The 22,977-nt window shown below is 39.3% G+C and overlaps 1 long non-coding RNA gene across 1 annotated transcript; it reads left to right on the forward strand.

Annotated features, from left to right (window-relative positions):
* Window positions 1-3,356: 3,356 nt before the first annotated feature.
* Window positions 3,357-8,796, forward strand: LOC149469953 (uncharacterized). Its single transcript, XR_016311456.1, has 2 exons — window positions 3,357-3,496; window positions 8,605-8,796. It is a non-coding gene; the product is annotated as an uncharacterized LOC149469953 (long non-coding RNA).
* Window positions 8,797-22,977: the final 14,181 nt, after the last annotated feature.

The following is a 22,977-nucleotide window of genomic DNA, read 5'->3' on the forward strand; positions in this document are numbered from 1 at the left end:
ATTTGCAAAGCTTTCAGGCAGCCTCAAGCAGTTTTTGTGATGCACTTTAAAGTGCCCTTTAGCTGTACTTTGAGGATATCAAACTCAGCTTTTAATAGAATTGCTGTCACTTTGGGATACTTACCTATCGTTCAACAGTCCAATGTCTTGCGCCAGCACCGACATCTTCTACGTGGCTTCTTCTGGGTGCCGGGCTGTGGCCATCTTCATTGGCCGGTGTGGGTTGATGTTTCTCCTGTGCAGGTAGGTTTCTTTTATTGCAGAAAAGACACTGCGGGGTTTATTTACTAAAGCTGGAGAGTCCAAAATCAGACTCCCTTCTGCATAGAAACCAATTAGCTTCTAACCTCAGCTTGTTCAATGAAGCTTTGGCAATGAAACCTGGAAGCTGATTGGTTTCTATGCAGAAGTGAGTCTGCTTTTGCACTCTCCAGCTTTAGTAAATAAACCCCTGCATGTCTCTTCTGCAAAAAAGAGCTTGCCTCCTCCCAGATTTTGAAAGCGGGACTTCTGAAAGCCTTCTGATGCCTGCTAGCAGTTTGTGTAAAGTGGAAGTCATCAATCCTATGTGTGTATCATTGACAAAATGAAACTAAAATGTGATTTAAAGGCTTCACATAAAGCTTGTTAAAAGCTTTGCAAATTATTTATAAAAATGTGTTGTACATATTGCCATATTGCTGTTATACAATCTAAAGCTTGTATATACATTGACTATTTATGGAATTACTAGGCCTATTTAATAGCATTTATTTGCTAATTCACCTTCTTGTGGATTTATAATATCTATAAAAGCTATTGTGGGTCATGCATCATTATCTATATGCAAGAAGGTGGTTATTCTACCAATATGTAATTACTCGTACTATATTGTGCTCTACTCCTACAGCCTCCTGGGATATTTACATCAAATATCCCATGAGATATTGACTTTCACCTAGTGGCTGGAGGGGAAGGACCCAGTGGTGCGTAATAAGATGTCCAGCTGCAAAAAACCTGTAAAAGACAGCTAGCTCCTGATGATGTAAGGAAGTAAGATGGTGGTGTGGGACATAGCATGTGGTGGCAGAACTGTGGATTGCAGCAACACAACACTGGATTCACTGAATATGTGAGTATGTTATTTGAGGATACCCTGCAAGTGGGGTTAAAAACCTAAATTAGAAAGGGGAGTAAAGTTCCTCTTTAAGTACTATCACTTTGTTCCATTCACATTTCTGTATGTGAGGGTCAATGACCGCAAAACAGGTTTGTTTAGATACTCTCCTGCATTAAAACATGTAAAAAAAAATAGGTTTCCAGTTTACTGAAGAGAACCCTTTCACGAGAGAGATACATTGCTGTCTATCCAACTGAAAATGCTAGTTGCCTATATGACTAGCTGAAGCTTTACACTGACATAGATCATGTATAATAATAAGGAATTATGACTTTCCTTGACTTACATTTCCTGCATCTTTAATCCGGGTTAAAAACCTGTTATTATTTCCTTTAGTAAAACAGAGAAATCATCAGGAGCAGAGAGTTTTGTAGATAATGAAGTAGGTCATGTGGAGGTGGAGGTCAATGGACAGTCTGCATGTGCAAGACTGTGCATGACTGCAGTTGGCCACAAGAACGAGTAAGGGTCTGTGTCTACAAGTTTTAGGTTTATGTTGATGGAATCTCTTTAAGAAGCTTCTGAGATCATTCAGAGTTCCTTGACAAAATCAGGACTATACATGACTGCAGTTGGCCATGGGCTGCTTCCTGGTTTGTGAGGATGGAAATGGAATTGTATTGCCAAGAGTAAGGGCCTTTGTCTATAGGCTTTGGACTTGTATTGATGGGGTCTTCAGAGATCATTCAGAGTTCATTCACAGATTAATTTAACCTGCAGTTGGTGTATTTCTGTCCTGTATTTGATTTGCTTAAAGTGGGTTTACATAGACCTGTATGGGAATGCATAACCTGTTCGAAATGGTCAAAAGCATGTTGACAAAATTCCTAACACTGATGTTTCTGCTGGTTAGGTTTTTTTGAAGCATCTGCATATGTAGGATTGCACATGAATACAACTCCATGAGCTGCTTCCTAGCATTTAAGAATAGAAGTTGATTTGATGGCCAAGGAAGAGTAATGGGCTTTAGACTTGTGTAGATGGCATCAGTTTGACACCCATCTGATATCATTCAGAATTTACTTTGACCTGCATTTGATCTGCAGTTGATGTACTTCTGACCCGCTTCTAATGGCTTTGCATTCGCAGGGACGTGTATAGGAATGTATAGCTAATCTGAAACTATCAAAAGCCTGTGGAAAATGACTTTAAAATTGCAGCTTCTCCTTATTAAATGATCATTTAGGTGGGAAGTTATGGGGTTACAATGGTGATAAAGATATTGTACCCATCTGAGTAATAAAACTTCATTTTTTTTGTAATATTTTTTATTATAAAAGTAAATAGGGCATTATAAAACTAGTGTGATATTTGACACTGTTTTTCATTACCTCATCAATATCTGGTTTGATGGATGTGGTAGCAATTCTCAATGAATTCTCAAGGTGCTCATCAGATATTTTGGTTCTAAGTTTGCACTTCATGTGCTTCATCCTTGAAAATAGTAGCTCACAAATATACAGGTGAAACTCGAAAAATTAGAATATCGTGCAAAAGTTCATTTATTTCAGTAATGTAACTTAAAAGGTGAAACTAATATATGAGATAGACTCATTACATGCAAAGCAAGATAGTTCAAGCTGTGATTTGTCATAATTGTAATGATTATGGCTTACAGCTCATGAAAAACCCAAATCCACAATCTCAGAAAATTAGAATATTGTGAAAAGGTGCAATATTCTAGGCTCAAAGTGTCCCACTCTACTGTCCCCCACTATAATGTACAGCGCTGAGCAAACCTTTTGGCGCTATATAAATACTGTATAATAATAATAATTATAATTTCAAAATAAAGTCACGTGGCTACAATAGAGATCCTTTTCTTTGTATTAACTCTTTGTGAATTAAGCCCTTTGTACATAAAATTATTTGTGGTGTACTTGTTTTCCCCAGAACAGATTCGTTATCTGTTGTCTGCTTGTACACGGATGGTGGCATGTTGTAATTCTGCAGCCACATTTTCATTAAAAATGAATCCAGGCAACTTGCCAAGTCTTTTCAGATGGAAATGCTGTCTTTATCTCTGCTCGATTTATTAGCTATGAGTAGTATTCGTCTGTGTGTCTGATGGCCAGTAAGTTGTATCATTTTGCTTTTATTTCAGAATTCAAAAGGAGATGCAAGCTATATGTTTGAAACATTATTTTAAAAATGTATTATGTTAAAGCAGGGTACCATCTTTACCATTTCTTAGGAGAGAGCTGTGGTCAGTGTGGATGAAATTCAGAAGTTGGCAGAGAACGGCTGCCTCTGCCTGCACATAGATTCTGCCCCTCAATGCTTGTTCCTGGGAAAAGCAGTACCAGTACCATGAATGTAGCCTGAACTAGTTAGCAGGTAATATTTCTGTAGTATTTATATTATGTTTGCATAGGGAACAGTAGGGAAAGTATAGTTAAAGCAGAACTCTGTGAAAAAATATTATTATATATAAATACAGGTGCTTCCATGTCAGTCAATAAATTGTCAGTGGTATTAAATGTAGTCCTGTTGTCAGTGATAAATCCAGCATTCTTTACTGCATGAAAGGCTGTCTAACCCCCTTATATCCTGTTCACGAAACCGGTGGCTGATAAGTCCTTTTTCCTCCCAGTCACTGGTCTTGTACAGTCGCCCTTGTGGTCCTTTGAAAGCAAGCGTTGCTGCTCGCTCCAGTGGGTGGACCCAAAGAGTGTGCAATGATGTGGGTGGGCAGTGTCCTATTTGTAGAACACTACTGATCCGCTGAACATACACCCATAGTCTCACCCACTTGAGACTCTAAATCTCAGGGCATGATGGAAATTGTAGTCTCAGTGAGCGGCCACGAAAACTAAGAAAGTGACGTTGCTACTTCTGAGATCCCTCCTCCGTTAGCCTGGGGATTTGAGAGGAAGTTGAGGAAAAAATGACATCACCGCTTTTTTAAACAATGAGTTTTCTACAAAGTTTATATTTCTATGGGCAGCACAGTGGCTAAATGGTTAGCACTTCCTCCTGGCAGTATCAGGGTTGTTGGTTTGAATTCCAACCACGGCACTACCTGCCTGGAGTTTGCATGTTCTCCCTGTGCCTGCGTGGGTTTCCTTCCACACTCAAAATACATGCTGGTAGGTTAATTGGATCCTGTCTAAATTGGCCCTAGTACATGTATGTATGGTTGTAAGTTAGGGACCTTAGATTGTACGCCCCTTGAGGGTTAGGGACTGATGTGAATGTATAATATATATGTAAAGTGCTGTGTAAATTGATGGCACTGTATAAGTACCTGGAATAAATACATACAATATTGAAAATTACCTTATTGTTTTTGCTTACCAATGTAAACATTGCTATTGTACAATTTGTACCCCCTCCCAGAGGTTTTTTTTTAAGCAATCTTGATATTTAGATTTAGAAAGTAAGAAATCTACAAAAATAAGTATCAGAATATAATATAAATTATATAATACATTAATGTAGAACTGCAGGCAAAACTTTTTTTTTTTCATTTTGGATAGGGTAGGCAAGGGCTATAACCCCTGACAGATTCTTTTTAGATATCTGTGTCCCATTTCTGAGATTTCCCTTCATAGCCAAACAGGAAGTGATAGGAAAACCCTTCAAATTAAGGGAATCCCGTGGGGACCCCCAGGTCACCAGAATTAGTGTCCCCGTTGGAAGATTTCCCCTCTTTCTTTTCTGGGGACAACCCAAAATGTGTGATTTTCTTTTGCTTTCACTTTCAATGATAATGGTAAACAGAACAAATAGAGAGGGTGAATCTCCTTAACAGAAGCACAGGCAGCAATAAAAACTGGTAGGGGTTCTAATCCCTCTCCACACTATCCAAAACTAAAAAAAACAAACAACTTTTACCTTTAGTTGTACTTTGAGGAGGAATAAAGCACAGAACTTAATGTTACCAAATTGATCTAAATCACGCTGGCGATAGAGCCAAATAAAATGATCATCACATTCAGCATTCTCAGTTGACTGGAATTATGTAAAGAGGAACCCAGGGATTGTGCTAGCCTGATACAACATTGCCAATGCTGACACATTTCTGATCTCCAGGAAGATAAAAAGGCACAAATTATTGCTGCCCTGAAATCATTTTTCATTCCTTGTATTTTTTTTAATTTTTACTGCAGCATAGAGCATCTGGACCGTGGATTACTGCTTTCTATCCATGACTGCTTCTATTCATGCATGTAGTGATACTCAGAAACCTTTATTCTTAAGTAGGCCATAAATGATGAATTTGCTTTCGTTCAACCAGTGGGTTGAACAAAAACAAAGAGCTGATTACTTCATCCACACATTCAATATGGTTGGGGGAACCCTTCCTGTTTAGCTCTTATATTCTGCTGAGGGGAGCCTTCCCCACCAGTAGATTACAATGATCAGTGTTGCTGGCTGCAGCCGGCCACACTGATTGCTCGGGAAAAACCCAACAGGCTGGTTGTACACAAGTCGATTGATAGATCAGCTTGTGTAAAACCTTCTTTACTTTGGGCTCAAGTATAATTCCAGCTGATGACATTCCTCATCACACAGCCATTTCCTGTCCTGTCCAGCTGCCACGTTAACATCCCTTTTTAGTTTTGCCTATAGAGAGCGAAAGAAGAAGATAGGAACAGTCATACAATCATCAAAATATATAAATCTGCACTAAAAGTAAGATACAAATGAGAGTGCAAATATATAGCAGCTGAACACTACACCCCGGTACCAGGCAATATAACAGTATACATATAAAGTGCAGCGCTTCACAGAAAACAATTGGTGAGATAAATTTATAATAAATATTAATTAAAGGAAATGTCCATCTAGAGTTGTCAAAAATAAAGGAAAGTCCCCAAAAGCCGTGATGAACAGGAATATCCAAGGATAGCTGATGTATCACCAACCAGTCACATAAAAGGCTTACCAGAGAGACATGACCCCCTGTTAACCTCCCTGGCGGTATGATTATGTCAGGAATTTTGTACCAAAAGCGGTACCATTTTTTTGCATGGAAATTTGGTGTTATGAATTGTAGGCCTGCAATTCTAAGTAATTACTTACTTAATAAATACTCATAAAAAATAATAATATAATAATAATAAATTTAATTCAATAATATAATCAAACCAAAAACACTGAAATTTGCCAAGTTCGCACATCACTGAGCAAAGTCGCAAAATCGTTTTCAGTGTCTGATGACGAATTTCCCCCATGAATCATTATCACTCAATTCTGCAAGTGGTTCTGATTTACTATCGCTGTTCTCTAGCCGGTCTAAAACCGATTTTGACCTTAGGGGACGTTTTTTGGACGCCATGGACTTTTCTAAGTTTCCAGGCAGAAAGAACAGTCAAAATGCAGGCCCGACGTCACAGGGGCCGGAACAAGGAAGCCAGATGCCGGCATCGGCCAGAGGAGATGGCCAGGGATGCTGCAGGGGATGCATCGCGGGAGCGAAGGACAAGGTAAGCGCTGCAGGGAATCCCTGAGCAACGCCGCATGGTAAGCCCAAATGTAGCTCGGGGTTACCGCTTTTGGTACTGAAACTTTACCCCGAGCTACACTCGGGAATACCACCAAGGAGGTTAAGAGTGGTCAATCACACTTTGCTGTAACCCACAAAACTGGAAAGCCGAACACTCTTCTGGATTCCCAAGGGAGAAACGCCAAAGATCTTCCAAGCAATGATCCTAAATAGGGTAGCTAAACCACTCCTCTGCTGCCACTTCCAGCAACGTCTCCTCTCTACTTCCTCCTTTTTAGGTAAGCCTTTTATGTGACTGGTTGGTGACACATCAACTATTTTTGGATATTCCTGTTCATAACGGCTTTTGGGGACTTTCCTTTATTTTTGACAACTCTAGATGGACATTTCCTATAATGATTTATTATTTATTATTATAATTTAATCACATAATCATGTTTTCTAATTTTTACAATATTTGTGGAGAGTTTTTTTTTACTACTATAAATAGTGATTTTTGAATAGGGACAGTGGGGAACAGGGGTAATATTTGATCATCAAAGTTCCACATTAAGTATCTGAATTTGAATACCAGCATCTTGCAATCTTCTCTATATAGCAGTGCTCAGGCTCAGAGAGGGAGATGACAGCCAGCCAATCAGGTATATAGATAAATATTCTAACGAGAAATATGCAGACAGGAGGAGAGAGTAGAGTGAGGAGAAAATTGTTATTATTATTATACAGGATTTATATAGTGCCAACAGTTTGCGCAGCGCTTTACAAAATGAAGGTAGACATTACAGTAGCAGTACAATTTGGTACAAGAGGAAACAGAGGGCCCTGCTCGTTAGAGTTTACAATGTAGTCTATTTAATTACTTTATGAGTCTGCTGCTAATCCTTTACTACCCAGTCAGCAGGCTGAGGGTGGGGAGATTTTTGCTGCGATACAGATTAACCCATTTGCAAACTTAGGGCACACATACCTTCTCCTTTCCTTAATGTTGCTAAGATTTTGATGCCAACATTTTGGAGGTCATCAAGTTCTAATTCTGTCAAAGCCAGTGTATTAGACAAATAAATCATTTTTTACAGTAGAGTATTTTTTCATCAGACTTCAACATAAATTATGCTTTCAGCAGTTAAAAAAAATATTTCAAAAACCATAATATCTTCTACAGGCAAATCTATAATTGGGGTAAGGGATAGATTTGTGTTGGTGTCTGTGAACGCACTGAGGAGATCTCATTGTCACTGAGACAGGAAGTATGGGATGTTTCTTTAAGAGAGGAAAAACGGCATTTAAATCATTTTTTACAGGACAGCAAATGAAAGTTAAGACCTCCTTCGGCTTTTTAATACTGTCTGTCCATGCTGGAAAATGTTAACACTGGGACAGAAAATTTCCTTTGGTGGTAGCTTTTGATGCAAAAAGTTAAAAAATTATTATTAAGATAAGTGTCTGGCAACTTTTACTATCTGTATGATAATGATACCGGGCTCTGATAGCATGGAAAACAAGCCTGCTTTTCTATAATCTCAGACATATGCTTTGAGAAAAAGCATCAGCCATACACCAGGATCTGTTATAATGAAAAATCTAAATGATCTAACCATAACCAAGACATTTTTACATGAGGGACATGAAATTATTCTTGCTATCCTGTTGTTATCTCAAAAGTCCTCAGCTTGTTTGCCAAGTATCAGGAACACTAAGCATTCTGACTAGTTTCAAGGACAGCTTGACAATAATACGCTCATCACGTGCACGTGTTCTGCTGAAGCCTTCTCATATCTCAAACTACTGTAACTTTGGGTTGTCTAGCTTTCCTTGGCATTGGGCACTGCCTACCAGAAGATGATATTATGTCATTGTCTTTGCTCAAGTGCAAGGTTAGAGACTGTAAAAAAAATAATTTCTGTGCAGCTTTCTGTGCAGCTTCATATGGTTACATATAACAGAAATGTAAATTTATTTCTAAACTCCTGCCTTATGTCTTGTGTCTACACAGTGGGATACTCATTGACATGAGATCACAGATGTTTTTGGCTGGATTGGATGATGACCCTATGTTTGTGTGTACTGCACATCGCCACCAATGGACAACACTCAAGAGTATCCCTGTCCCAATCATTCTGTACTCCCCTTTTTCTCCATACTCCCTTGTCTGATCCCTAAGTAAATCTTAGCAAAATCACTCTAACCCCTAGAAGCACTCACTGCAATTTAATTTGACAACTGTTTTGCTTTGCTGAAAAAATAGGGGGCCTTTTTTAACACCATTACTTTTGTTGCAGTCAGTCTGCAGTAACAAGTTTTTCTTGTAGGTACAATAGTATCAAAAATTACAAATATATGAGAGTTAGATTGCACCTGCACAGATTTAAAGAGACACAATATGACTGCACACATCTCCTCTATTTATACTAAAATACAAGAAACTAATTACAAACTTATGTCAAGGAGGTATAGGGTTCTGAAAATGTTGGCTGTTGAATATCCTTCAGTCTCAGACAGGTGTTGGCAGGGTTCTCATGCCCATATTTTGTGGGATTGACCCATGATTGGGCCATTTTGGGCCAAGTTCAAGAATTTAATATCTGAGATTACTGCTGTCTGAATTCAGGACGACCCCTACAGTGCTTTCTGCGTGGCATCAGGGCATATAAGAAGAATATAATCCTCCAGGCAAAGCTGCAGATCTCAAGTAAAGCCAAGAGATCTTGGGAAGCCTTCAAAAAGGGGAATGAGTGAGTACAAGCCAGCCATACACCTAAGGCAAGAGAGGATAGTGGAGTGCAATACCTCACATGTCTGGAGCCTAAGGGACATTTTAAGTGCAGAACATGTCAGCCAGAAGCACCCCACTATATCTCTACTTTGGGCCTAAAGCAGCCAGGTGTTGTCTCTTCAATATATCTCTGTTTTTGGAACTTTGTTGCTTTGCTATTGCTGCTACTACTTACCACTCCCATTGTTGCAGCTCAGTTCTACAGTTTGGATTAGAATAGCCAGAGACTTTAGCAGGTCCTCATTTGCTGTTTGGAATGTACAGTTCCTGAGGGCCGCATTTTACGTGGGCATGAGAGCCCATTCATTTGAATGGACTCCCGTGCCTTGGGACACACAGGGAAGAAGTCCCTGCACTTCTTGAGAAAACGCAGCCCGCACGGCAACCTCGGTTCCCAGTACGTTGCGATTTCCAGTGCGGGAGGTGTGCCATTAGAATTAATGGCACCCACCCACAGGTCTGTATTCCTCTGTGTGGGTGCTGCGGCTGCACAGATTTTTGTTCAGATCCGCAGCGGCACCACCCGCACACATGTGAACCAGGGGTAAAGCTGAATAATGCCCTTGCATTACATGTAGGCCATTTACATACCTTCTGAAGTCTGGCTGAAAAACGCCTAGATATGGGTGAGCAGTAACTGCTGGGAGTGTTTTAGCAATCTCCTCACAGCAAGGAAGGATGAGGGGGGATGCCATCTATCAGAGTCTTTCAGTCAGACTTTGGGAGGTACATAAATGGCCCACACCTATACCAAGGACACTATCCAACTTCAGTCAAAGCTGAACAGTTTGTTTTTATCTACAGATGCTCCTTATCTACATAGGCTGTTTTTTGGTATACGTGAACTATCCTTTTAATTTTTTCTAATCTTTAAAACTCTAGTGCACATACATTAGTCTGACATACTGTGGCTGATTTACTAAAACTGGAGCGTGCAATATCTGGTAGAAACCAATCAGCTTCTAGGTTTTCTGATAAAGCTTAAGTGAACAAGCTGAAGTTAGAAGCCGATTGGCTTTCATGCACAGCTGCACCAAATGTTGCGCTCTCCAGTTTTAGTAAATCAACCCTACAGTCTCAATTAGCTGAAATCGGCTTATCAGAATGTCGAACGCCTGTGGACAGCTTTGGATACTGATGACTAACACCCGGTCACACTGGATGCGAATTGGCATGCGATTTGTATGCCATGCAACTTGCAAATTGCATGTCAAGTCTCACCCTATTGTCCGCAATTACAGCGGTTATATTGGTGCCGTTCCGACTTGGTCAGAACCGCACCGATTTCCAAAATAGAACATGCACTACTTTTGGTGCAATTTGCATAGATATCTGTATCAGATGTCTTGCAAATCGCACCCAAAGTCAGCAGTTCACCCGACTTTGAAATCGTGCGACTTCACTGTAAGTCGCACGATTTCAAAGTCGGGTTTGATGTGACCGGGGTGTAAAGCCGGGAACACAAGTACAGAAAATCAGCTTGTTCAGCAGGAACCAGATGTTTTTTGGTACATGTGTACCATGTCTGTTCAACAGAAGGCGATCCAACCACCTGCTTCTGTGGATTGGTCCTGCTGCAAAGCCAGCATTCGATCATTGCTTGCAGCCAATGACTGCAAACACTGCTCAGTGTAATCTGGTGGGAGGGGGAGTACCCCTGTCAAAATACAATAGCTCAGCAGGAGACATTCTAGCATCCACATCACTTGTGTGTGCTAGCAAGGATCTGTCAGTTTTTTTTTTTTGCTCAACTTACTGATTGAAGGAAAAAAAACTGTGTGTGTGTACCCAGCTTTAAAGACTCCTGGGAAATCAGAAAGGATTGGAAAACTTGTTCAATCACTATTGTCTTTTTCAAAATAAAGTGGCTCAAGAATCACATCTCTATATAGTTAAATTGTGACTGCAAGTCTCACTGTTCTCTAATGTCTGTTACCAGATTTAGAGAATGAGACTAATTATGACTATAACCTCCAGGACTCTCGAGGGTATGAGAATACTAACAAAAACATTATCATTTTTACAATTACTATATTTGGTAATAACATGTACCTTTAAAAAGCTCCTCCATGAGAGTCGGTTCACACCACAATTTCTGTGCTTTGAATGCATTTCTGAACACATTTTTTTTTTTATAGAATTCTGTTTATTAATGTTTTATAACAAAGGTACAACATACAAACAAAAACAAAACATAATGTATTTATCCATGCAGGGGAACCGTTTTAAAAGTAAAAAAAAAAGGTTGAAATCTGACATTCGTTATAAGAATCAAGTCTGTGTGTGGGTGGCTCCGGCTAGAAAAGAGGGTAACATTGAAATGAAAATAATTTGCCCAGTGCATTTATATGTCCCCCAGGGACCTGAGGTCTCCTAACAGAGATCAAATAGCTCATTTGAATAAAGGATTACTTGTAGGCCTCAAACATGATCTACCAGGGAAGCTTCTTTCAGCCACTTCAACCAGACTCTTTCATTCCTTGGGCATCCTCTGTTAATGTAAATATTTTTGTACAACAGTAAGTTGGTATTTACTAATTGCTTCCAAAATGACAGAGAGGGAGGGGTGGATTTCTTCCACATCATAAACAATTGAGTACTGTCCGTGATACTTTTTTTATTTGCACTAACATACAATTTTGAGGACAAGCTTTCGGGGAATGCCCCCTTCTTCAGGTCTAAGTAGTACTGAAACAAAGATTTAGCAGAATGTTAGAAGAGATGTAGGGGATGGGAAAAAAAACAGAGATAAGACACAGCAAAAGCAAAGTCTGGGGGAAGGGGAAGACAACACTAGCAGAGGCAGTCATGCTTGAGCTGATAGTCATAAAACTGTTGGATAATGATTGAGGAATCCCATGTCCAACTTCAGGCCGTTATCTCTTGTGTCAAATAGAATTATCATTCTTAGTTCAAAAGTTTTTCTTTCCTGAATGGATTTGAAATTTCCTTTAAGAACTAAAATATTGAGGTCTTCCATTGTGTGGTCTGGTTGTGCGAAAAGGTGTCCCACAGGTATGCAGAGGTCATCTTCTTTATGTTCCTTGATGGTATGTCTGTGCAAATTCATCCTTGTTTGCAACTTCTGTCCTGTTTCGCCAACATAAGATCCTTTGCTACATTTTCTGCACTGGATAAGGTACACAACATTACTAGAGGTGCAACTGTATGATCCGGAGATATTGAAGATCCCTTTTGAGTGTGTGACAGTTTTTGATGGATTGATTTGGTTGCACAGTTTGCAGCGTTTTTTATTGCAGGGTTTGCTTCCATTATTTGTGACATCATAATCAGAAGGAAGTTTCCTACTGATTAGTTTATTTCTGAGGTTGGGGGGTTGTCTGAAAGCTAGTATTGGGGGTTGCTGGAATATTTCTTTCAGAGTTCCATCCTCTGTTATGATGGGTTGTAAATCTTTGATTATTTTTCTTATCCCTTGTAGTGCTGAGTTGTATGTGGTTACTAGAGGTACACGGTTGTTTGTTTTTTTCTCTTTGTACTGAAGTAGGTTTTCCCTTCATGTTCTCAAGGCTGTGTTTATGCTGGTGTTGATAGTTTTGTCCTTGTAACCTTTCTTATGGAAGGAGTCTGCTAGTTTCCCGAGATGTTTATCTCTGTCTCTTGGGTCAGAACATATTCGGTGGTATCTAATGGCCTGACTGTGTATGATGGCACGTTTCGTGTGTTGGGGGTGGAAGCTAGAACTGGGGAGGTAGTTGCATCTGTCAGTGGGGTTCCTGCATATTGAGGTGTGAAGCGTATCATCCCTGATGTATACTGTGGTGTCTAGGAAGTTGATGTGTGTGTTTGAGTATTCTATTTTTATCTTGATTGATGGATGAAAAGTGTTGATCAATGAATAAAATTGTTTTAGGTATTCTAAATCTTCTGTCCATATGATGAAAATATCATCAATATAGTGATAGTATCTGTATGGTTTTTGTTCCATGCTGTTCAGGAATTTTTCCTCCAGGTCAGCCATAAATAAATTGGCATATTGGGGTGCCATTTTACTTCCCATCGCAGTACCCATACATTGAAGATAGATGTCTTTATTGAAGGCAAAGTAGTTGTGTGTAAGTATGAATTCAATGAGCTGTGTAACATCCTCAGCAGTGTATTTGTTGTTTGGTGAGGATGTTAAGGATTTGTGACATGCAGCTAATCCATCCTTGTGAGGGATATTACTATACAGGGATACTACATCCATAGTCACTAGAAGTGTATTAGATGGTAATTGCTGTATGTTGTTGATCTTGTTCAGAAAGTCAGTTGTGTCTTGCAGGAAACTAGCAGTATTCTTGACTAACAGTTTTAAAAAATGTTTCTACAAAGCCTGAGATTTGTTCGGTGATTGTATTCATACCTGTTATGATGGGTCTTCCTGGATTTCCTGGCTTGTGGATTTTGGGCAGCATGTAGAAGTCCCCAATTTCTGGATGATCCAGAATCACATTTATAAGTTCTGAATGTAGGTGGGCTGGAAGTGTTTTAATGAGACCTTTTAATTGCTTTGTAAAATCCTGGATCGGATCATAAACCAGTTTCTTATAGTAGATGGCATTTTCCAGCTGCCTCTGGCCTTCTTGTATGTATTTGTTTGTATCCATCACAACAACTGCTCCCCCTTTATCCACTGGTTTGATGGTGATGGCCTGATTATTGCGCAAATCGTGTATAGCCCTTCGCTCTAGTGATGAAAGATTGTACAGAATTTTCTTTTGCTGGGTGGATATCAGGGATGTAGCTCGCAATCTGAAGCTATCAATATAGGTGTCCAGTTTGGGGTTGCGTCCTTGTGGAGGTGTGAAGCAGCTGTTCTTTTTCTTTGTGTAGCACTCCATTGTCCTAGGATTCCTTTTATTACTGTGGAAATATTCTTTGAGCCTTAGTCTCCTGAAGAAATCCTCCATATCTGACAATAATTGTAAATGATCCAATTTGGTGGTTGGGCAGAATGTAAGGCTTTTGGAGAGGATGGTTAATTCTGGTTCAGAAAGTTTATGATTTGACAAGTTGATGATTCCAAGTTCCTCTGTTATATCCACATTTTCAGTCAGGTCAGCACTTACACAAGGGATACTGGATTAGATTCCAGGTCACTGATAGTAGGAGGTATAGATGTTGGGTTGCTTTTATGTTTAGGTTGTATCCAAAAGGTCTGCTCTTGGTGTAGCTTCTGAAGTTTTCTTTGCTTCCCATTCATGGAAAGTTTTTGTGTTTGTCTTTGTAAAATTTCCAATTCATTCTTGATTTGGTTAATGTTGGTAGGGTCCAATGACTATTGGCTCAAGCATGACTGCCTCTGCTAGTGTTGTCTCCCCCCCCCCCCCAGACTTTGCTTTTGCTGTGTCTTATCTCTGTTTTTTTTTTCCCATCCCCTACATCTCTTCTAACATTCTGCTAAATCTTTGTTTCAGTACTGCTTAGACCTGAAGAAGGGAAAATTCCCCGAAAGCTTGTCCTCAAAATTGTATGTTAGTGCAAATACAAAAAGTATCATGGACAGTACTCAATTGTGCCTGTCGAAAATGCACTAATACTGCTACAATCACCTTCCACATCATAGTAATGGTTTTCCTAGCATAAAACTTAAGTAATCCAATCATAGTTCTTTCTGCCACAGTAGAACCAAGTTTTCCACCAAACCCAACAGACAAATTTGCAGCGATGTTGTAGAGGTACAGTATGTGCTATGTCATTGGCAACTGTAACTACCACCCCCTAGAACAGCAATGGGCAAACTACGGCCCGCGGGCCGTATACGGCCCGGCGGACCTTTTAATCCGGCCCGCAGAGATAGGCTCCCGATAGGCTCCTCTCACAGTCCGCCCTGAAGACCGGTGTAGCATGAAAATCTGTCTCCTATGAGGATCTGTCCCCCTCGACGTATCTGCGCATGTGCCGGAGTTCGCCGATCGGCTACTAATGCCTGAAACTGGCACATGCGCAGATACATCAAGGGGGACAGATCCTCATAGGAGACAGATTTTCATGCTACACCGGAACGACGCGGGAACACGGCGAGAGGAACGCGCGGAGCAAAGGTAAGTGAATTGACACAGGGGGGACTTGGGGACTTAATATGGGGGATGAATTGCTATGGGGAATGAATTACTATAGGGGGGATGAATTACTATAGGGGGGATGAATTACTATATGGGGGATGAATTACTATGGGGGATGAATTACTATATGGGGGATGAATTACTATATGGGGGATGAATTACTATGGGGGATGAATTACTATATGGGGGATGAATTACTATGGGGGATGAATTACTATGGGGGATGAATTACTATATGGGGGATGAATTACTATATGGGGGATGAATTACTATGGGGGATGAATTACTATATGGGGGATTAATTACTAATGCTTACTATGGGGGAATATTGCTATACTTACTATGGATGACACATACACATCATTCATCTACTCTTGGTCCGGCCCCCGGGTCCAATATATGAACCCATTGCGGCCCTCAAGTCAAAAAGTTTGCCCACCCCTGCCCTAGAACCTAGCAGAAAATATGGGAGAAGTCCACTGATGAACAATCACATTTTCAGCATGCTGGAAAGGTCGAGGGGTCTCTCTTGTGTAGCTTGTGTGGAGTAAAATAGGAAAAGACTTGTCTCTGATAGAAACTGGGTGACAGAAGGCGAGAGCCCATATTTCCAGCCAGTCCTCAATATCAAGGTCTGGAATCAATTCTGCAAGCATCTCTGCCTATTGCCCTATACACACGATAAGAATATAGGAGAAATGGTCATCCATTTTTTTTGGGATGCTAGTCTCCATATCGGAAATGAAGAGAGTACTAAATTTACAAAAATTCTTGTACAAAAGAAAATATCAAAAGTGATGTAATGTATTGTAATTTCGAATGACTACTGTACTGATTAACCAAAATGAAAAACATTATAAAAAAATCATACGATCTAGTATCGTATTAGAAAATTTTTCACGCTTGTCTCTTCGAATATTGCTGCATGAATTGTCGTCATCGGCTCTCGAAAGCTGTATAATGACAATCAGATTATCAATCGGTCTTCGTACAAAAATTTTCACACTATTTTCTTATCATGTGTACAGATCATAAGGGAGGACAGGTCAGCAAGCGAGGCCTATATGAGGTGCTTATAATTGACCAAAGTGGGCTTTTCGGAGCACTCTGTCCTGGGCAGATATTCAAAGTCAGATTGTACCACCGTTAAGTATGTGTGAACTGACTACCAAAAGCATGGGGCAACTGAAAAATTTAAAGAAGTATGAAGCAGGGTCATTGTATCATGAGGAGAGGTCAGAGAAGGACATCAAGCAGTGGTTTTAAACAATATGAGAAATATTTTTAATCTTGTGTTTGGTTCAGACATATAGCTCTAGCAGTATTTATTGTAAAGGTGGGGTAGAGTAGGGTTGAGCCATATCAGAGTGTTCAGGGAGACTGTTGTTCTTTGAAAAAACTAACAGTCTAGACCCATCATCTAGGCCCTGAAAGTAGTGAGCATAGAGAGAATCTGTGGGTAAGGGGTCTTGAGACCTCTAAATAAGAGATACGGGAGGACCTCTAAGGATTGCACTAATGCTGCCTCCAGAACAGTGGAAGAGATGAAGAAGTCTGGGCATAGCCACCAGTAGGCTGATACCTGTGTAGCAATGAAATATTTGTGGCAATCAGGCAGGGCCAGTCCCCCTTGGGAGCTGGGCTGCATTCAGGCAGCTAATTTATATCTTTGGGGGCAAGGCCCCACAAAAAGGAGGATAGCAACTGATTTAGTTAGGTGAGTTACAAAAATGGTAGTTACATTTTGGAAGTGTCTTCATTTTTATCAATTAATCTGCTTTTGTGCTTTTGATGCGTTCCAGTGCATTTTTTCCTCATCTCAACTCAGGACATGACATTCCAGGGTGTTTTTGATGCTTTTTTTATGTGTTCCACTACATTTTTGGTGTGTTTTGAAGCCGCAAGCTGTCACAACCTGGTGCCCACAGTTGAGATGTTGACGCCGTGGAGGAAAGAAGGGGAGAAGGGATGGCGTGGTTGAGCACATCGCTGGACCCTGGGACACGTAAGTGTGTGTTTATTAAAAGTTAGTAACTACAGTTTTTGTAGCTTATTATAAAAATACAAAAACATACTCACAAACCAAAAAGGTCATAAAAACAGAGGCAAGAAGTCAGTCGTGGACAGCATAGGTCCCAAGGTAAAATGCTAAAACGTTTTGGGAGTCAATGCATGGGAGAGATCCTTATATATGGGACTAAATGGCAATGAGAACCCCAGCCTCTCCCCCTCTGTGCAACAAGGGGGGTGGGATTCTGTAAGAAATGCCCCAAATAACACCCAACAAATGCATTATTTAGTCCCATATATAAGGATCCTTCCCATGCATTGTGTTTTCATCTTTTGCTCTGAGGAAGGGAGTTCAACTCCCGAAAAGCATTAACATTTTACCTGAGGACCTATGCTGTCCAAGACTGGCATCCTTTGACTTCTTGCCTATGTTTTTATTACCTTTTTGACTTGTATGTTTTTGTATTTTTATAATAAATTTCATATTATCATAGTAATGCAAGAGGAGCGTACGCCCTGTTTTGTTCTTTTCTGCTAGTATCAAGATTCCCCGATCAACCAAGGGCAGCACCTCAACAAGTGCAGGATTCCATTTTGAGCGCAGCAAAAGAGATTTGAGCACCGGTTTCTGGTTACTGTTACAGTCTTTGTAGCTGCTGACTTTTAATAAACACAAAAACAGCTGGAACTCCACTTTAAGCAGAGAAACACAGCTATACTTATCCAAACTATACAAATCCTAGCACCTGACTAGGAGATTGCTACGCATCCATCCAAAATTTCATCTGTTGTACAACATACAATTTTGTATTGGTAACGTATTTTTTGAAAAAGCGCTTCACTATATTGATTTATTTTTTATTTATTGAGATAAAGTAGAATTATGAAGTACTGTTGTATTTCAAAGATAAGAAAAATAAAGTTCAATGTGTATATTTTCTTTCACTAAAATGACTGTAAGTGGAATAAAAACACAACTTCTATTTTCAGAAGCAGTCTGTATGCATACTTAACTGTTTGGAACGCATGCTATTAAAATAACTGGGTTTAAATGGGATGCAAGAGAACAGCAAACGCCCCTCCTAAGATATTATGTAGAGGATTTTCAAATCACTGAATTTTCTTTGACCTCCATTGTATTGCTGAATAGTCAGCTTAAACAATGTCTAGACTCCGCACCACTCCCTGCTCTAAACTCTCAGATGTTGCTGATGTTGTGATTGTTCTTTATGACCTTGCAATCTGCATCCTGTATGTCAAGTAAACTGTAACCAACAATAGCAAAATAAAAACAAATATGTTGCTTTTCTCTATGGCACATATGGACTTTTAAAGGGTTTTTTTAGGCATATTTGGCTAAATCGTACAAAAGCTCTATACTGACCACACTCATATCTGTGTATTTTGCTCCACCCTACATCTATTGTTTTTCCTCTCCTCGCCAGAGGGTCTGCAAGTGTCATCGAAAAAAATGTATACGAATGTATTGATAAAATGGATTTACTATTTCATTTTTATGTAGATCAAAGGTGGGACCTAATTTTTTTTTCATCTCAGCTATTATATTTCTTCTGATTTTTATTTATTTTATATGTATTTAAACCATTATTTTTTTGTATGTGACATTTTTTTCACTGCTTAAAAAAATTATGTAAAACAAGAAATTTTACAAGCATCACACTAGAAACATCATTTTATAGGCAATTTAAATAAAATTGTATACTTTTTATTTACAACACTACTACTTTTTTCTAAACTAATACTGGTCAAAATAGTTAAAAGGGTTTTTTTTTTCATTGTTTTATTATCTTTTTGTCTAAAGATTACATAGAAGATATGTTTTTGAAATATGTAAATGGTCTATGGGTCTCCATGAGAGAGATATAATTTTACCCCTGTACAAATCATTAGTAAAGACCTCATTTGGAATACGAAGTTCAGTTTTGGGTACCAATTCACAAAAAGGATATTGGGGAACTGGAGAAAGTGCAGAGAAGGGCAACCAAACTGATAAGAGGCATGGAGGAGCTCAGCTATGAGGATAGGTTAGATTAACTGAATTTAATGTCTCTTGAATATATTATATATTATCAACATGTATAAATCCATAGGTGGTCCACATAGTGAACTCAGTGTAGAGCTATTCACTCTGAAGTCATCACAGAGGACAAGGGGGCACTCTTTATGTCTGGAAGAAAAGAGATTTAATTTCCAAATATGGAAAGGCTTTTTCACAGTGAGAGCTGTGAAAATGTGGAATAGACTCCCTCAAGAGCTAATTCCTGCCAGTTCAGCAGATTGTTTTAAAAAAAAAAGCCTGGATTCTTTCCTAAATGTACATAATATAACTGGATACTAATATATAAAGGTAAAGTTGATCCAGGGAATATCCGATTGCTTCTTGGGGGATCATGTAAGAATTCCTTCACAAGAAAATTGAATCGTGCTTTGCTGGGTATTTTTGCCTTTCTTCTGGATCAACTGTATAGGTTTGTATATATGGGATTGAATTTTTTTCCTTTTTATTGGTTGAACTAGATGGACTTGTTTCTTTTTTCAACCAGACTAACTATGTAACTATAATTATGGGTTTACATGAATTAGAAAAATATAAATCCTATTTAAATTACATTTAATTTGCTAAAGCAAGTATAACAAACATTTGCCATGTTTTAATAAAATACCCTTTTAAACATTTTTTACATGTCAATGCTGCTGATCTCCTTCAAGCTTTTTGCAGCAATCTCCTCTATACTTGTATACACCATGGCTGCGTAATGCCTTTTGAAATGTCCACTTGCAGCCTTCATCAGAACTTGTGAAACACGACAGCACAGTTAGAAGACGAGATAGATGTGTCACAAATGAGGATCATGAATGAGCTTGGATGAGGATCTTCTTGGCAGTATCACTGGGCGTAATTTTTATGGAAGCTATGAATTAAAAAAAAAAATTAAAACGGAAACTAGATTAAAATGTAAAATGTCAAAGCTTGTATGGGATATTGGTGGCAGGGTTTACAGATTATAGCTTTATTCTTGTTTTTAATACATTTCAAAATGGTGATTTTTTTTTTACAGCGGCTATAAGCAAAACTGTATAAGGCCATAAACTGATTTTTTTTTACAGTAAATGTCAAGTGTGTGGTAGCAGTATTTATATCATTAAAGTGTAAGTTCCCCTTCAGCAAAGCTTTTCAAAATCCCCCCTATGCAATTCCATATCCTCTGAGTAGTACATACCAGAGCTCCTACTGTTTTAAATGGTGCATGTCCTTCCATTACACATGCAGCTGTTGGGAGGGCTCATCCACAAAAATTCTGGCCCCTTGATCCCTCTGTCACAACTAAACCTCTTACTCCATTACAATGGCATACTTCCTAGTGGCTGCTCCAGGGCATTCAAGTTGTGCACATATACACTGTGCTCTCCCCTTCTCCAGCTGAACTCAGTAGTGGTGGCTTTGGGCCATTCAAACTGCGTGGGCGCTCAGTGCACTCTCACTTTCTCTAATTGAGCTCAGACGGGGATTTAGGGACACTGGTTTTTGTGGAGACCCCCCTCCCTAACAGTTACATGTGTAATGAGAGGAGGAGCAACATTTGGAACAGAAGGAGCGCTTTTATGTACAATTCAGAGATATAATTTGTGCTGGAGACCGTGCTGGACTGACTGGATCAGTTACTGGTTGTGGGTGGGTGGTTGTGTGGGCAAGCAGGAAGGAATTGCTCCAGCAGGTTGTGCCCAGTATTAGGTATTGGCAATGGGGTTTGGGCTGATTCCTTTTTGGTAAGGTCTTAAGATTGTTTCCACATGTAGACTTGGAAAAGTAGGAAGGAAGGCGCACCCGATGTCCAAAAGAATGCAACTTTGAAGGTAGGTTAAAAGCTGGGGCGGACTGACAACTCATGGGGCCCCCGTGTCCTTGCCCAAACTCAAAAAAGCCTATGAAAAAGGTACCAGGGGCATCTCATGGGGCCCCCTACTGATCCTGGGCCCTCGGGCAGTGCCCGAGTTTCCAAATGGTCAGTCCGCCCCTGGTTAAAAGGTATTTATCGAAAGTACTGACAAGTACATCAAGCCAACGTGTTTCAGGGTAATGGATTCCCCTTTCTTCAGGGGTATTGGATAAGCATGAAAAAAAGAAGTGAGGTATAAGAGCATAAATGCAGAAAAAAAATTATCAAAAATTGCATAATACTATAGAAAACCCTAAAAATCATATATAAAAGCACAAAAATATAAAAAAAAAAATATCAAGAATGTTATAATACTACAGAAACCCCTAAAAATCCTATATCAAGAGCTAACGATCATAATAAAAAAAAAAGACTTCCTTCCTACTTTTCCAAGTATTCAGAGGATATGGAACTGCATATTTTTTGGAAAATCTTGCTGAAGGTGAACTGAAACATTTTCAGTAATAACATACTGAAAATATATCTACAGACATTATCTGGAAGATTTTCAAATAATATTCTATGCATAGTGTAATAAACATTAGATAGGTATGGACATGGTTTGTAAGGCTGTGAATCACTTTTAAGAAAACATTTAAAGCCATATATTTACTTTACGTCTGCGGCTTCAAACTATTGCACCTGTTCTAAAAAGGCCTGGTGAAATATTTACCTGTCAACCAGTGTGGGCTCCATCCTGGTTTCATAAGCTACCACTACTATTTCTTGCTGCAACTCTATGTGAGACAAAGTCAATGACTGGCTGATCAATGGACGACCAATCAGTCACAAAGGGGTCAATCAGTCAAGAAGGGGACAATCAGTGCTTTTACTTTCAAAAGAACAGTAAAGAAGCAGAAGTGAAGACAGTGGACCTTGATGGAGACTGTGCAGGCTAACAAGTATTTTATTGCTCTGAGTGGTCTTATTGAAACAGAGATAGAAGCATGTCAAAATGTACATTAGCTTACAGTATTAAAGTGTTAAACCCACAACAGTAAAATCAGTCTGTATATGCAGTAAAGCATGCTTGTTATACTCACTGTGGAACCTAAGGGGTTAATCCCCTGCATTGTGTAAAAACGTGGTTTGATCCTGACTTCTTTGATCCCCTCCTTCTTCCAGTGCCCCCCTTTTATCTCCTAATAAGACATATCCTGTGGAATCACTTTGCATATGCTCAGTTTGATGTATATTGCTAGAGAGGTTTTTTTTATTGCATGTGATCAGCACAGGGCCAATCAGCACTGTCTAGGCAGGGGTCAGAGGTTATGCATCCTCCTAGAGCAAAATTAAAACTCCTCCTACAAGCTTTTAACGTGTGCTGGGTTGAACACTGATAGAAGTCACAAGACTGTTCTAACTGCTGATGACAAAAGGTAGTTAGCAGTTTATATTTACTAAACTAATTACACTTTCATGTTCTGTGTACTGTGGGAGACCATATATAGTGAATGCAGGGTCCTGGGTTTAGTAACACTTTAATGTAACATGTACAGTATGTTTATTTTTTCTACAGGTTTTGGTTGGTGCTACAAGAACTTATTATGCTCTCT

Source organism: Staurois parvus, unplaced genomic scaffold (assembly GCF_062004578.1).
Source record: "Staurois parvus isolate SC_StPar_1 unplaced genomic scaffold, SC_StPar_1.0 ptg000056l, whole genome shotgun sequence".
NCBI classification, from domain to species: Eukaryota; Metazoa; Chordata; class Amphibia; order Anura; family Ranidae; genus Staurois; species Staurois parvus.